Genomic DNA, 12023 nt, shown 5'->3' with positions numbered 1-12023 from the left:
CCTGTTAGTTGACATTGTAATAGAGCATAACGTTTTATACATACTCACACTTACAGACATATATATATATACAATACATACATATACTGTATAAATTTTATGTTTGTTGAAAAAGATCACCATTGCCCGAAGACTCTTAAGAGTGCTGCTAACCTGCCTTATTCTGTGAGATTTGTTCTTATTGGTAAAATGGGAGAGAAGTTACTGATCCTTTTTCTCTAGGTCACTGTGAGAGCAATCCATTGAAAGAACTGTAAAATACCTAATGTTGGGAAGTGCTCCAAAGATACTCAATGCGCTGTGAGATCCTTTGATAAAAATCTTTAAATACATTTTGCGCACTGGCAAGTCTGAGCTATAATTATGTTGCATTATGGCGACTGCCGTGAGCTCAGTTTGGACAAGGTTGGGAGCTCCCCGGCACTTTCTGCTTGCTAGGAACACAGAAAGCTGACCCAAGGAGACTGAGGCAAGGGATTTGATGCTCATTAGCTTTTTGAATTCATCAGAAATGTGAGCTTTGAGATTTTATACCTGCCGCTTTCAGCCTTCAGAAACCTAGGAGCTCATGTTCAAACTCAATATTTGAACTTTGGAGAGTGGGGTTTCTAGTCTTGTGCTTGAATTGTGTAGTCGAGGACTTTCACGTGAAATATCTGTACTCATTTGTACAGTGTGGGGTTTGTTCAAAGCAAGTGATACTTCCTAACTTTGGGAAGATGTGCATATCCAGGATGAGAGAATTCTCTACCTAAGAGAAAGAAAATTTGGTTGGATTGTTTGTGCCCAGGATAAAAAAAGGGGCTTGTCCAGTTATGGTATTGGCCTAAACTGACAGAAATGGCTCTTTTGTGAAGAAATGACTTACTTAGACCTTGAAACAGAAATTTCTTTCTCTGAAATATACACCCCATAGTTTACTGTATCTAACTCTGTGTGGTGTTACCTCCTGCCTAGATTATTCTAAGAGTCTCCCTGCCCAGTTTCTAAGAGTTTCCCCTCACCCAGCCACCAGCCAGATCGCATTGCTTAGACAGGGAACTGAGCACGTTGCTCCCCCACTCCTCGCAGAAACCTTTGAATGACCCCCCATACCGTATAGACTAACTACCTTTCTCTGCTTGGTGTTCAAATTTCTCTCCTTTCTGTGACTTGCCCTCCAGTTCTTGTCCTCCTCACCTGTGTGCCCTGAGTTTTGAAGCCACAGATCTGCTACTCACTGTTGCTCCAGCACCTTTTTGACTTCCCTGTCTGGGCTTCTGTTTAGGTGTCCTCTACTCTTTGACCACCCTCCCCTTTGCCTTGTAATCTTCCAGATCTTTTTCTTCAATTCCAATTCCTCCACCTCCTTCCAAGAGGGCTTACCAGGCCAGCTGAATGTGCCTGGTGGTGTACATCCTTAGCTGCTGAACACCTCACCACCTACATTGCATCTAAGTGTCCTTTTTTTTTAATTTAAAGATTTATTTATTTCTCTCCCCTTCCCCCCCGCCCCCCGTTGTCTGTTCTCTGTGTCTATTTGCTGCGTCTTCTTTGTCTGCTCCTGTTGCTGTCAGTGGCACGGGAATCTGTGCTTCCCCTGCCTGCGTCATCTTGCTGTGTCAGCTCTCCGTGTGTGCAGCACCATTCCTGGGCAGGCTGCACTTTCTTTCGTGCTGGGTGGCTCTCCTCACGGGGTGCACTCCTTGCGAGTGGGGCTCCCCCACGCGGGGGACACCCCTTCGTGGCCCGGCACTCCTTGCGCGTGCATCAGCACTACGCATGGGCCAGCTCCACACGGATCAAGGAGGCCCAGGGTTTGAACCGTGGACCTCCCATGTGGTAGACGGACGCCCTAACCACTGGGCCAAGTCCGCTTCCCCTAAGTGTCCATTGATGCGTCTCTAGACTGAGGCTAGGGAGGATGGAACTGTGTCTCACTCATGGCTCATTTGATCCCCTATAGAGATGAAAAAGTGTGTTGTACAGAGGACATCCCCAACAAATACTAACCAGATTGAATAAATGGAACCCCCTCAAAAATGATAACTATTTGCCCATCTGTAAAGGTTTTGGCTATGATGTAAATGCCATAGAGTTAGAAGCAGTGACTTCTCCAATAGGCAAAGAAACTGGAGCAGTATTGAGCCATGGGAGGCATGCAATGGTGAACTTGCTTCTAAGAGTGAGTGTGGAGTTGGCTGTTTAGGCTGCTCTGCTTTTTACTAATTATGGTAATGAACAAACTGCTGATAGAACTTTCTTATTGCACATGGCAGTTTTGATAGATGAATGTTAATATCAGTAATCCTAACACTAGAATTGGCGAGCTTTCAAAAGCAATGCCTTGTTTGGAAAGTCATGATCCAATTAGATATGCAGTGTAGAACTCCTCTTGTCACATGTCATGATAGTTAGGGATTCGAATGTAATTTCTACAGACCTCTTCTGTATAGATTGCTATTCTAACTGAACATGACTTTCTCTCTACAGAACTCACATATGGCAGATGACACATAAAATTTCCCAGGAGTTCAGGGTTGAACCAGCGTGGTTCTAGAGAGTATTCTGCGGGCAGGATACACACGATCTGAAGACATTATATATGCTATATTTTAAGGTATATTTTTGCCTTTTGTCTGTTATTTTTCACTTAAATTCCTGATGACTTTTATACCCTTAAAGTACCATTTTATACTTATGTTCACATTATTATTTCTCACTGCTTTTTCTACAATAGTCAAGCTGCTTTACTCACTCTACTATGAACACTTAAATTTTGCTCATCCTCTCCCTTGGCTAGCGAGGTCTTCATCTTCCTTTTTATCTATTTCTCTTTTATCTGTAGCACAATAGACTCAAATATTGTGTTATTCCAAATATTGTTTAATTTTGTGTTTTCTCTCCTTTACTTGTTTAATTTTGCCAGGGTTTTCCACAGTTTGAAAGTTTCTCCCTAAGAACCAACTTTTGCTTGGGTCAATTCTCTTCATTGATTTAAAAAAAAAATAGATCTCTATATGTATCTTTATTTTTTCTTCTTCTATTTTCTTGAGATTTGTCTGTGGTCTTTTTTTATAGTTGCCTTTATTCATTAATTTTTTTTCTACAGAATTATCAAGGTGTAATTTATATATCATAAGATTCAAACATTGTATGTGTATAATTCAAAGATTTTTTAAAAAGAAAGTTTATGGAATAGTTCAACCATTATCACAATGATGATTTAGAACTTTTCCATCATCTCTCAAATTTCCTTTGGGCCTTTTTTCAGTTCCTGCTCCCATTCTGCTTTCCCAAGTTCCAGGCAACCACTGATCTGCTCTCTGTCTGAATTTACCTTTTCTTGATATTGCATGTAAATGGAATCATGCAATATGTAGTTTTTGTGTCTCGCATCTTTCACTTAGCCTGTTGTTTTTAGGTTCATGCATGTTGTGCCACGCATTAGTGTTTTGTTTCTTTTCATTGCTGAATAGTATTCCATTGTATATACTGCATTTTGCTAATCCAGTCACCATTTCATGGACATTTGAATTGTTTCCAGTTTTTAGCTATTGTGATACTATCATGATTACTAGAATATAAGTCTTTGTGTGTATATGTTTCTCTTGAATATATTCCTAAGTGTGGAATTGCTTGTCCGTGTAGCAATTTTCTGTTAAACTTTTTAAGAAACTGCTGAAGAGTTTTCCAAAGTGGCTGTACTAGTTTACATTCCCATAGCAATGAATGAGTTCCATTTTCCCCATATCCTCACCAACACTTATTACTGTCTTTTTAATTTTAAGCATCCTAGCAGGTGTGTTGGTTTTGATTTGCATTTCTGTGATGACTAATGGTATTGAGCATCTTCTCATGTGCTTTTTAGTCATTCATTTGTCTTTGGTGAGATATCTAGTCAAGTCTTTTGCCCAGTTTTAAAACTGAGATGTTGTTCTTACATTGAGTTGTAAGAGTTCTTATATATTCTAGATACATATCAGATATATGATTTGCAATTATTTTCTTCCAGTCTGTTTTGTCTTTTTGTTTACTTAGTGGTGTCTTTAGAACCACAAATGTTTTTAATTTTAATGAAATGCAATTTAACATTTTCAAAAATGAATTATGCTTTTAGTGTTATATTTAAGAACTCTTTCTAACTTGAGATCACAAAGATAGTCCCCTATGGTTTCATTAAGAAGTTCTATAGTTTGAATTCTTACATTTAGGTCTAGGATCCAACTTAAGTTAATTTTTGCATTTGGCATCAGTTAGAGTATGTGTTTTTTTTTTTCTTTTTCTTTTATTTTTTCAGTGCTTATGGTTATCCAATTGACCCAGTACCATGTGTTAAAACGACTGTCCTTTCTCCATTGAATTGTATTGACCATAAATGTAAGGCTTTGTTTTTGAACTCTCAATTCTGTTTCATTGATTTATATGCTCATCCTTACACCGATATCACATAGTTTTAATTACTGTAGCTTTTTAATAAGTTTGGAAATTGGGTAGTAAATACCTCTAACTTGTTTTACATTTTCAAATTGTTGTTGCTCTTTTAGATCCTTTGCATTTACATATGCATTTCGGATTCAGCAAGTCAATTTGTATTGAAAAAACTGCTGGGCTTTTAATAGGGTTTGCATTGAATCTACAGATCAATTTGGACAGTCTTGCCAGTAGTTTGACTATGATGGGCCTAAGTATGGATCAATTTGTGTTTTTTATACTTGAGTTTTTTTAAGCTTTTTGGATTGTAAAATGAATGTGTTTTTTTTTTTTTGTCAAAATTTAGGCCATTATTTCTTCAAATATTATTTTCTGGCCCTTCCTCTTCTTTTCTTGTGGGACTCTTATTGCAAGTATGTTGGTCTCTGATGCTGTGGTCATTTTTCTCTATTCAGATTGCACAATTTCTATTAATTTATCTCTAAATTCATTGGCTATTTCTTCTGCCATCACAAATTTGCCTTTGAGCTTCTGTAGTAAGTTTTTCATTTCAGTTATTATACTTTTCATCTAATGAATTTCCATTTGGTTCTTTTAAAAATAATTTCTCTCTCTTATTCAGATTATTTACTGAGTAATTGTTTTTTTTTTTAAAGATTTATTTATTTATTTAATCCCCCCCCCTCCCCTGGTTGTCTGTTCTTGGTGTCTATTTGTTGCGTCTTGTTTCTTTGTCTGCTTTTGTTTCTTTGTCCGCTTCTGTTGTCGTCAGCGGCACGGGAAGTGTGGGCGGCGCCATTCCTGGGCAGGCTGCACTTTCTTTTCGCGCGTGGAGGCTCCCCCATGCGGGGGACACCCTTGCGTGGCACGGCACTCCTTGCGCGCATCAGCACTGCGCATGGCCAGCTCCACACGGGTCAAGGAGGCCCGGGGTTTGAACCGCGGACCTTCCATATGGTAGACGGATGCCCTAACCGCTGGGCCAAAGTCCGTTTCCCATTACTGAGTAATTGTTGTCACACTTTCCTTTAATTCTTTTTTTGTTCTTTATTAGAGAAGTTGTGAGTTAACAGAATAATCATGCATAAAATACAGAATTCCCATAAACTACCCCACCACTAACACCTTGTATTGGTGTGGAACATTTGTTGCACTTGATGACAGCACATTTTTATAATTGTACTATTAATTAAAGCCTTTGGTTTAACTTAGGGTATACTGTTTGAGTAGTATAGATGCATGAATTTTATAAAATTACTTTAATATAGAAGACTACTTTGTTCCATATTCTATATAATATTTTGAAAAAGTTTTAAAACACTCTAATAGGTACTTTAATGAAAATAACAAATGTACTGAAGGATAGCAAAAAGGCTACAAAATTAATAATACCATATCAATTCTGATGACTTTTGCTTTAACAATAATATTTGGAGGGTGGGTAGAGAAAATATAAAATAAAATAAGGACATTTAAAAACTACATTTTATCCAATATTTTACCCTTTTGCTATATCTTGTGATTACTAGAAGATGTATTCCAGATGGTTGAAAGATATTCAGCTAAAGCCACGCTTCAAAAATGTTAAATAGCCTTTCAGTAATGATATTCTGTTCATTTATAAAATAAAAATAAGCAACAACCCAATGAGTCTTTCTAGGTATAAGATTTAGCTAAAGAAGAGAACTTTAACATAGAGTTATGGGAAACGGACTTGGCCCAGTGGTTAGGGCGTCCGTCTACCACATGGGAGGTCCGCGGTTCAAACCCTGGGCCTCCTTGATCCGTGTGGAGCTGGCCCACGTGCAGTGCTGATGCACGCAAGGAGTGCCCTGCCACGCAGGGGTGTCCCCCACATAGGGGTGCCCCACGCGCAAGGAGTGCACCCATAAGGAGAGCCACCCAGCGCGAAAAGAAAGAGCAGCCTGCCCAGGAATGGCGCCGCCCACACTTCCCGTGCCGCTGACGACAACAGAAGTGGACAAAGAAACAAGACGCAGCAAAATAGACACAGAGAACAGACAACGGGGGGGGGGGGGGGTGTTAAATAAATAAATAAATCTTTAAAAAACAAACAAAGAAAACATAGAATTAGTAATGGTGACTAGAATAAGAAAATTAGTATAAGCAAGAAAGATATATACTTATTCAACACAATTTGGTTTAATCAATGCAACTCATTCAGAAACTGAATAACATTGTAAGGGAAGGAAGTATAATTGGAGTCCTGTTTTTAATTTCTCATATAAGAATTCTATTTCAATCAGCCTGTAAAGTAAAGGCACTGAATCCACATTAACATTATAATGTTCATCTTAATGATAGTATGAACACCAAACCATTATTGGTTCCTTTTTTTTTCATTAAAGCACACAATTCAGAAAACTCTACAAAAGTGTGCACTCTAGAAAGTTATGATAAATGTATACAGTGTGGGCAAAATAGGCACCTCCATAGTAATTAAAAAAATAAATAAAAGCACATTAACAAAAATGAAGGTAAACAGCACTTGAATCCTTTGACATTTGCAACTAAATTCTGATACCCAAATGGTCTAGCTAATTAAGTTTTACTAGGAGACACAAAGAAAAAAGAAGACACAAAGAAAGAAGGAGCCAATTTTTGTCTTAATACTTTAGGCTGTAGTAGAGATAAGAACTTGTCTGGGTTTACAATACTGTCCTTCCTGATAGTGAATAACAGACCAGTTGCATGGATTAAAAGAAAATCTTCTGTTACCATACATACAATTCACATTTCCCCTTTTAATCTTATTCAGATATATATTTCAGTGCTGTTAATTACTATAATGTTGTACTACCATCACCACCATGCATTACCAAAACATTCCAAACCCTGTATATTTTAAGCCTTGACTTCCCATTCCCTATCCATACTCTGTCCTTTGGTAACCTATTCTAGATTCTGACTTTGTGAGTTTGCTTATTCCATTCGTTTCAAACCATTGAGATCACACAATATTTATCCCTTTTGTCTGGTTTATTCAATCAACATGGTATCTTTAGCAGTTTCAACCATGTAGTCATATGTATCAGGACTTCATTCTTTTTGTGGCTGAATAATATTCCATTGTATGTGTGTACCACATTTTTATTTATATATTCATTGGCCAATGAACACTTGTGTTGTTCCCATCTTTTGGCAATTGTGAATAATGCTGTTAAGAACATTGGTGTGCAAATATCTGTTCACATACCTGCTTTCAATTCTTTTGTATACGTAGTAGTGGTATTGTCAGGTTATATGGTAATTCTATACTTAGCTTTCTGAGTTACTGCCAAACTTTCTTCCACAGTGGTCCCGCCACTTTAGATTGCCACCAGCAATGAATGTGTTCCTATTTCTCCAACATGTGCTATTTTCCATTTTCTTAATAGCAGCCATTTTAATGGGTGTGAAATGGTATCTCATTGTGGATTTGATTTGCAGTTCCCTGATGGCTAATGATGTTGAGCGTCTTTTCATGTGCTTTCTGGCTATTTATATATTTCTCCCCCAGAATTATAACTATACATTCCCAGATAGTATAAATATATGGTTGAACTAACATTAATACACATCATGATTCTAACAATTACTTAATAAAACAAATTATCAAGTATCCAAATATTAAGTTAAACAGACATAATATATAAGATGGATTCTGAATTCATTAGCAGAAACCTACTTTTGCAGGAGTTTGGGAAGAGAAGGAAAAAAATCATACTTCATTGGAAATGGATGTGGCTCAACCAATTGGGCTCCCATCTACCATATAGGAGGTCCAGGATTTGATGCTCAGGGCCTCCTGGTGAGGGCAAGCTGGCCCACATGGTGAGCTGGCCCATGTGGAGTGCCGGCCCATGTGGAGTGCCAGCCCATGCAGGAAGGTAGCCCTGCACAGGAGAGCCATCTTGCGTGGGAATGCTGCCTCACACAGGAAAAACTGCCCCACACAGGAGTGCCGGCCGACGTGGAGAGCTGGCACAGCAAGATGACGTAACAAGAGACACAGAGGAGAGAAAATAAGAAGACATAGCAGAACAGGGAGCTGAGGTGGTGCAAGAGAATAATCACCTCCTTCCCGCTCCAGAAGGTCCCAGGATCGGTTCCCGGAGCCACGGGGGGAGTGGGGTGGAGGGGAGAAATAAAAAAAAAAATCTTAAAAAAAAAAATCACACTCCAAACAAAAATAATAGCTGGTAAATAACTTGAATAGATATGGAAAAATTATAAAAATTTCAGAAATTTTATGATTCAGGGTTATTGTAGCTACTGTAACAAAGCATCTCTACCTTTTACAAATATTTACTAAGTTAAAGAGCATATGCTACATGTTCTGTACAAGACAAAAGCAGCATTTTACTAAAAATATTTAAAAGCCCTTCCTCTCATTCGTCAGGCCTTCCCAGTTAAGATGAACCTCAAAGTGCGAACATTAAATTAACTATAAGACTTTTTTTGTCTGGAGACATTAAAGACATGGGTGCTTCTGGCAATGCAGATTGTAAAATATCAGTTTTCTCTGAAGTCACAAAATGGTATTTTCAGATAGACATTAGTCACCATAAGACTTGGTAAAAATCCCAACATAATCAATGGTTGTACAAAATTGATGTCTACTAGTATGAATGTGGGAGATGTAAACATAAAGTGAACAGGGAGCTAACCATATAGACCCTACTTTCAATGTTTGAAATGACCGAAGGAATAAACCACATAAGGTTTTTAAGTTCTTATGACACTATAAACATACAAATATTGTGCTGGGTATTTTGGCAATTAATCTCTCATAATTTCTTATATATTGATAAAAGAGGAAAGAATAGGTATAATATGAGGGCATTTTTGGGATATTGAATTTGTCCTGCATGACATTGCAGTGACAGATACAAGCCATTGTTCATTTTGTCAAATGTGTGGGTCAAAGTGTAAACTATAATGTAAACTGTAGTCCTTGGTTAGTAACAATGCTTCAAAATGTGTTCATCAATTGTAACAATATACCATCCTAATGAAGGATGTTGTTGATGTGGGAAACTGTGGGAGGGAGAGGGAGTGGGGTATATGGGATTCCCTTATGTTTTTATTGCAATATTTATGTAATCTAAAGGTTCTTTAAAAATAAAAAAATTAATTATATTAAAAAATAAGTACAATATGAATTGAAAAAAAGGGGGGAAGTGAAACAACTGGAAATTCTGGAGTTGAAAAGTAAAATAACTGAAAATTGAACTTCACAAATGCATCTCAACAGGAAAAATGAACTTATAACTCAATACTGCCTGATTTCAGGAAAAGTCAATTGTTACAAATGATAAGCACATTTTAAATGATGACCAGCAAGAATCCAGATAGGCTGGCTGTCACCCATAGAGGTTGCAACTCTGTCAAACTCTTAGCATGGTGAAGCTGCTTTTCAGTACTTCTATGGAATCTTCATTAGACTTATTCACCAATATGCTAGCTAATACGTTTAACAAATTATTTCCTCTCTAAAGTTCCACTTCCAAGGCAATAGCACCAGGCACCCCAATTTTAATGAATGCAGCAGTTGTTTCTGTGACCACTGGAGTCTGTGCAGTGCAGCTGCATTTTAGGATGATACTTCTCCAAATACAAAAGTTGCTTGCTGCTAAAAGCTCCATGCAACTTTTGTCTTATGAACTGTACTGCATCTTCATATTTCACTCCACCTTCAATCTGTGCTGGGGCAACAAGGACTGGAGCTCGACCAAGACCTGCAGCACAATGAACAGCAAGGCAGCAACCAAGTTCTTCACCCCACTTCATTTTTATTAACATTAGACTTAACCAATCATCAACAATCTGGTTGGATGGTGGCACACCATTATCAAAAGGCTAATCACGAACATGATGCCTTCTTTCTCCATGAGAGCTGTGCCCTAAGTTGCTTCACATACTCTTTACTATTGTGGTAACTCCATACTTCTTAAGTTCCTCTATAAATTTGCTTAAGGTTGCATTGGCTGGATTGTGTGTGATAAGAAATCTCATGTTCTTGCATGTAACTTCCACAGGAGCTGGGCAGTTCATTTGAGCCACTTTAATTCAGTTAAAAAACACTCAAGAGGGTTATGAAAGAATTTCAAAAATTGAATACAGAAATAATGTAAAGAAACTGAGGTCTACTTCAATATACTCCACTTGAAATTCTCAGGGCTTTGCATATAAAGTTGGAATTAATGGGAAATGAGATGAACCTCCTAATACAAGCAGTGATTCTTCAATCTAGTAAAATACTGAGGTGATATAAAGAAGTGCACTGAGGTTTACCCCATCCAGGTTAGAGCTCTTGTAAAATACTCTGTGAACTTCGATTCACCACTTCTGTGACCAGATTAACCACTCTTATGAGGGTTTCTTGGTGGAGTGGTAATGAAATGAATTTCTACAGCTCACTTGTCTGCATCAAATCGTGCTGTGTCTGGCAGTAATTTCCACTGCCCTTCAGAAACTCCAGAAATGTGTGATCAAGAACACACATTTGATGTTTACTCATCAAAGATTGTGGCCTAATCATACAGCCGGTGGCAAAACAGGAGGTGCCTGTGGCTGCAGGGCAGGTGGTGGTGGTGGCACCAGGCCCTACCATGCAGTGAGTGGCCTCGAGGAGAGCGTGTCGCCGGGGTAGCCTGCAACTGAGGGAGCCAATACACATGCTGAGGCCTTCGTTGTCTTTTTTTTTCCTTTTTTACTCCCCTCCCCCCCACCTTGTGGCTTTTTTGCTTGCCATCTGCTCTCTGTGCCCGTTTGCTGTGCGTTCTTCTGTGTCTGTATTTATTTATATCCCCCATCCCCTTGTGGCTTGCTTGTTGCCTGCTCTCTGTGTCCATTCGCTGCGTGCTCTTCTGTGTTTTTGCTTGTCTCCCTTTTTGGTGCATCACCTTGCTGAGCCAGCTCTCCACAGTGCTGGCGGGCTGGGCGGCACTCCCTGGCGCTGGCGGGCTGGCGGCTCTCTGTAGCGTGTGGGCGAGCCTGCCTTCCCAAGGAGTCCCTGGAATGTGAACCCAGGGCCTCCCATATGGTAGAAGGGAGCCCAACTAATCGAGCCACAGCTGCTTCCCCCTTTCATTTTCTTTTAAATTAAAAAAAAATTTTTTTAGGAGGTACTGGGGATTGAACTCAGGGCCTTATACATTGGAAGCTGGCACTCAGCAACTGAGCTACATTTGCTCCCCCGTGAGATTTGGTTTTTTCATTTGTTTGTTTGATTTGTTTTGTTTTTAGGAGGTACCTGGGATCGAACCCAGGACCTTGTACATTGGAAGCAGGCTCTCAACCACTTGAGCTATATCTGCTCCCTTCATTGTCTTTTGAAATCTATTATTGTTCATGAGAAGTCTGCTGTCACTCTTTTTCTTCTGAAAGTAATTTACCTTTTCTCTCTAGTGGCATTCGATTTTTCTTTATCGTTCATATTTATCATGTGTCTTTACACAGATTTTAAAAATTTTATTCTGAGTATTTGGGAATGCATTTTGATTTGAGCGCACTTGTCTTTCCTTATTTCTGAAAATTTCTTAGCTATTATCTCTTACAATATTGCTTGCTTATCATTACTTCCATGGTCTTTTTCTATAACTCAG

The 12023-nt window shown here is 38.7% G+C and overlaps 1 pseudogene; it reads right to left on the bottom strand.

Annotated features, from left to right (window-relative positions):
- Nucleotides 1–9951: 9951 nt before the first annotated feature.
- LOC101432695 (protein tyrosine phosphatase type IVA 1 pseudogene) lies at nucleotides 9952–11095 on the bottom strand (annotated as a pseudogene).
- Nucleotides 11096–12023: the final 928 nt, after the last annotated feature.

Source organism: Dasypus novemcinctus, chromosome 5, assembly GCF_030445035.2.
Source record: "Dasypus novemcinctus isolate mDasNov1 chromosome 5, mDasNov1.1.hap2, whole genome shotgun sequence".
Taxonomy (NCBI): Eukaryota; Metazoa; Chordata; class Mammalia; order Cingulata; family Dasypodidae; genus Dasypus; species Dasypus novemcinctus.
Note: the sequence above shows the minus strand (reverse complement) of the source record. Positions and strands in the feature narration are given on the sequence as shown.